The following is a 5,496-nucleotide window of genomic DNA, read 5'->3' as shown; positions in this document are numbered from 1 at the left end:
TTCTGTTATAAGAGGTAGGTGTTGCTAGAGACTAGTCAAAACCAAAAATAAAGAACATGCATGAAAAATAAACAACGTGCCTTACTGGCATTTTTATAAATATGACGTTGGGTGTACAAACATATAGGTGCCAGATATAGCTTTCACAGAGATTATTCTGCTCTCACTACACAGATCACCAAGATCAGGAAGAATAAATTTTGTTTTAAATTTCAAACATACTGAGCACCACATCATTCAGGGTGCTTGATGTCAGTCACCTGCCACCTGCTAATAGATCACTAGCAACAATAACAAGGGCAGAAAGCTGGCCACCACCTCGGTCCTGGGTCAATTCACTGAAGCTCAATTTGTCATTAATGAATAGTTTTTAATTAGCTCATCCGATTATCTACTGATCAGTCAATCAGTGATATTTTAACTGAATAACAATTTACTGTAAACTCTCAGGCAAATAAACTAGAATAAGACATCTTACTGAGTGACCTTCCTGCAAGGGGCAGTGCAAGTGCCAGGGAAGTCATAAGCATAGAATACCATGAAACACTAGATTTTGTGCATAAGAGAAATGTTATTTTTTCTTATATAAAATGCAAAGGCAGGAAAATGTAAAAGCCAAGGCAAGAGAAGGGATGGCGCTGATGCAAAACTGAGTGGCAAAAAGTTTTTTAAATATTTATCAAATTACTCTTTTAGTGAAATGATTTTGAGAAATAAATTTTCAGATATTTGACCCTCTTTTTCTTTTAATCTTTCTGAAACTGCTCCCTCACCTATAAAATGAAGATAATAACAATGCCTACATTGTAGGGTTATTGTAAGGATTACATAAAATAATAAACAAAAACTACCAGCACTGTGCCTAGCACATGGAAAGTAATCGACAAACAAGTTATAGCTGATAGTATTAACTCAATAAATGCTTTTTGAATTAATGATATAAAAACCAGACAGTCAAATAAAGTTGGTCAGTGGAAAATGATTGGCTGTAGTGTGCCAGACATTTCCATAAGTTCTTTATTCGATGTTTAAAATCATTCTCTGAAGAAAGGGCATATTTTATTAATCCTCAAGTTCTTCAGCATATTAATAATAAAAGCTTGACATATAATCAACAAGTCTGGCTCTTGTGCCCAAAGCAAATCCAGATTATTTTAAGGTGAGTTTGCTTCCTTTTCATCTGATTCATCATCCATAACCTGTTCAATGCCTTCTACCTCTGGAATATAAAACTGCAGCAAGTCTGAATTCCATTTTCAGAGTAATGATTGAACTAGGGAAGCTGGTACAAGAACCCTGGAGTTTCAGTCATACGATGCCATCTTTAGGGCTTTTGTAGATCATGTCTCCTCCACCTTCCTGCACGGCTCGCTGTGGTCCAGTATCTTCAGGGCTTTTGTAGGTCACGTCTCCTCCATCTTCCTGCATGGCTGGCCGTAGCCCAGTACCTAACACTTCCCTAATCATTGCACGGCTTCATCATCTTCAGACCCTGCTTCTCCTGAAGATGCTTCCTCAGCAACTGTGGTAAACCAGATGCAAAGAAGTCCATGATTGTTGAGTAAATATCTGGTTTTGGTGAATTCCGGTCTTATTCTTCATTTTCCTTTGTGACAGAGATGAAATCTGGTCCAAAGAAGACATTTTGTATTCCTTCAATCCTAAATAACTGCCTAGCCAGAGGGGAGCGAAATGCTGCAGATGTGGTGGGGAAATCCATGGTCCTTGTCTCAAAAACTGGTTTTTCTGGTATAGACTTTAAACTGTTAGGATTTGGGGTATCTTGTGTTTGAATAAACATGTATCTCCCTGGGTTACAAAAGGCTGCAGTAGTGGGAAAAGTGGTCTTTGAACAAATTGATACGGAGGCTGTCTCTTAATGGTGTATGGATTCTTCAATACATGGCAGAATTGCCTGCGCAGGCCTGGCAAGAGTCACAGCTCCCCAGCCCCGCCAGGCTGCCACCCACCACCCCGGGCTGCCTCTGCCATCTTAGTCCAAGAGTCTCCATCTTTGTGCCATTGCATAAAGCAGACAGTATTATCTCTGCTTTCAGGTGAAGCATATGAGGTTGACACAGGTAAAGCATACATTCACATAGTGAAGCACCTGCCTTTTGAATCCAGTGGTGGATCCCAGGGCAGTTTAACACGTTGGTTGTCAAGGCTGTGGACTCAGATAAATTTAGGTTCCTTCTGGGCTCCAACACCTACTTGGCTTCTTACAGTGCATAATTTATTAGCTTCTTTTAGTCTCAGTTTCCTTATCATCAAGGCTGGTATACTTACACACATCTAAAAGGTGTGCAACACTCAGAGAAGATAATGGGCTGTCAGTTCCTGCTAGGCTTCCCTTCTCCAGCACCCCACACATGCTCAGTTCAGTGTGTTCCCAGAGGGTGGACAGACCTTTATTGTCAACCATATGTTCTGCCACGTCTTCTGTGCATGAAAGACTGTGATTGGCCTTTCCGTGATTTCTAGGGGTGTATAGAAGCAGGTTGCCCTTTCCTGATGCCATGTTCTGGCATGTAGACAAAAAGATAATTCTTAGACGTAGAATCGGGTTTTGTCCCCAGCTGAGTCACAATAATTTGATCACCTGCTCTTCACTCAAGTACTATCATTTGCCTTTGTCTTTTATAGGAGACCAGAGGGTCAGGTCAGTTTTCCAATGCTTTGGAGAATACATGCAGTGCCCCAGACCTTTAAGTTAGTTTCTCTTCCCTCTTGTTCCCTATATCCTAAGGTTTTATGAAGTACCTCATGAACCCACCAAATGTGTCAGGAATCTCAGTTAGACTGTATGACTTGTGGTCAGTGACTCAGAAGTGTTAGTAATCACTAAGACAGAAATGAGCTTGATGCAAAGGCCCTCTCCCATAATTAAGCAACTATAATCCCTAATATGTATGATCACAGTGCTATTATCATTGAGTTAAAATGAACCTAAGGTTAACTTAATCTGCATTGATTACAGATTTTGAGAAATCTAATGGACAATGTACATTTGTCTGAAAATGAGGAAACAAATTATAAATCTACTTTTCTCAGATAGATCTTCAACAAGTCACTTTACTGCTATAGGCCTTAGTTTTATACTGTGAAAACTAAAATACATTTTAAGAATGTCTGCCCAGCTTAGCTCAATAAAAATGGGTCTGATGAGAAAATGGATTTGAAAAGCCTTATGGAAAAAGGTGAAAGCATTATATTTATGCTAAGAAGCACCACGTTTAGAAAAGTTTTTTTTGTTGTTGTTGTTGTTTGTTTTTTGTATAAAGAGCACTGGACCAGATATTCAGAAGGGGATTTAAAATTTGTTAATGTAGACAGAAGTTTATGGAAGCCAATTACTGTAGTAAGAAGCAAGAGGGAGTGCTGTGGAGTCATTTTTAGCAGATCTAGGCACAGAGCCTTCAGTAAGTGATGATTATGAGCAGGAAGCATTATAAAGCTCTGTTTCAGGAAAAGAAGTTTATCTAACAGAATGAAAATTGCTCATGCCAATTAGGGATTTTAGTTTAGCTCACTAATAGGGGTACACAATACACAGTAATGAATTCCTCTCTATACCCCACTTCTTGAGTCTCAAAAGGTTGCTTACAAAAAAATCTAGAGTACAAAGAAAATGAGGAAAATCCAAGAATTATCAACGGACAAGATTGCATATAAAACTGTTGCAGTTGACTGAATCTTCTTGTTAATTAAGCATTAATGGAAAGCCCATGATTTACTTTACTATAGAATATCAGCACTTGGAAGGATCACAGAGAACATCAAGTCCAAGGATCTGTATAATGCTCCCTGGAGAGCTTCTATTGATCCCCTTTAAGGGCTATCCCAAGAATAGGGAAAAAACTGAGCAAAGTTCTGAGGCCCCTAACATACTGTACTCCCAACTTCATGCTAGACTAGTTCTATTCAATATCTGATCAACACTTAGCCTTCTCTGAAAGTTGTTGATGTCCTAAAACATTATATGAATAGAGCTTACAGGTTTTTGGAGGATAATGGCAGCTGTCTAAATTAGAATCAATTCATACATCCTTCAGAAAATGTACAGACCATTAAAGAAAGAAAAAAAAAAAAAAAAAAAAAAACCCACCCTCAACCATGCTATAGCATAATTAGGAGACAGAGATGACTAACATCATCAGCTCATATGTAAGTAGGGGAATAAATATTCAAAACAGCAAAGCCAGAGCCAGCTTCAGAACTCATACCCAAATGGAGCATCGGGCAGAGACTATGTGGGAAGGAGGAGGAGAGCAGGAGCCTCGCTGTGATGAAAAACAAAATAAAGCACACCAGAGGGAAATGGCCTCACCCTCAGTGGAGAAAAATGAGAGCATTTAAAACCCGGTGAACCAGAACATAGGCTTTGGATGGGGTTAGGGTGGTTATAAGAAAATTGAAAGGAAATGATCTGAGAGTGCATTGCTTCTGAGAATAAGGAGGTAACCAACAGAGAAGATGTTTTTTTGGAATCTTCACAGTAAATGGAAAGACAGAAACACAAGTTCAAATCTATGGGTCGTAGAGAAACAAAATGCTCATAAAATTAGGAAGCTAATTAATTTTTCCCCTCCCCCAAGCAGCCACCATTAAAGAAACTGTACTTCAGCACGTCAACAAAGAATGTGGTCTTGAACTAAGCAAGCTGGTAAATTATCCAAACTCCTTAACCAAAGTGTCCTGAGGTACAGAGCAGGGAGAGAGAAATCCCAACCAGCAAAAGGAGTCTGCAAAATCTCCATGAAGAACTTGAGATGAGACAAGAAATTGTCATGGAAATTCTATGCGATGCTGCGTTCTGTGGCTCATGCCTGTAATAAATCCCAGCACTTTGAGAAGCTGAAGTGAGTGGATCATTTGAGGTCAGGGATTTGAAATTGGCCTGGCCAACATGGCGAAACCCTGTCTCTACTAAAAATACAAAAAATAGCTGGGCATGGTGGCATGCACCTAGAGTCCCAGTTACTTGGGAGGCTGAGGCAGGGAGAATCCCTTGAACTTGGGAGTTGGAGGTTACAGTGAGACAAGACCATGCCACTGCAATCCAATGTGGACACCAGAGTAAGACTATGTCTCAAAAAAAAAAAATTCTATTTGATATATTTTTAAAAGTTATGGACTTTAGAATTAGATGATTAGGAGATTCTACTTAATATGCTGTGTTATGTTACACACATATATTGTTACTTTTTTCTAACAATATATTGGAAACATTTCACCATGTTATTAATTATTCTTCTACATAACAATTTTAAATGATTGAATAGCATCTTATATTTATTGCACCACTTTGACTTTAATTTCTTCTTCTTATAGAATCAAGTCATTTCTATTTTTTGTTATTAACAGCATCATAAAGGATATCCTTGTTGTGATATTTTCGTGCTCATCCATGTTTTGCAGACAGCAAGGGCAAATTTGAACATTATTGAATTGTGCTCCAAGAAAGCTGTGTTCATTTACACTCTGACTAGCTGT

At 38.7% G+C, this 5,496-nt stretch overlaps 1 pseudogene; it reads right to left on the bottom strand.

The window, feature by feature from the left end:
• Positions 1-1,154: 1,154 nt before the first annotated feature.
• Positions 1,155-1,801, bottom strand: LOC101035161 (NFU1 iron-sulfur cluster scaffold homolog, mitochondrial pseudogene; annotated as a pseudogene).
• Between the last annotated feature and the right edge of the window lie 3,695 nt (positions 1,802-5,496).

Source organism: Saimiri boliviensis, chromosome 9 (assembly GCF_048565385.1).
Source record: "Saimiri boliviensis isolate mSaiBol1 chromosome 9, mSaiBol1.pri, whole genome shotgun sequence".
Lineage (NCBI taxonomy): Eukaryota > Metazoa > Chordata > Mammalia > Primates > Cebidae > Saimiri > Saimiri boliviensis.
Note: the sequence above shows the minus strand (reverse complement) of the source record. Positions and strands in the feature narration are given on the sequence as shown.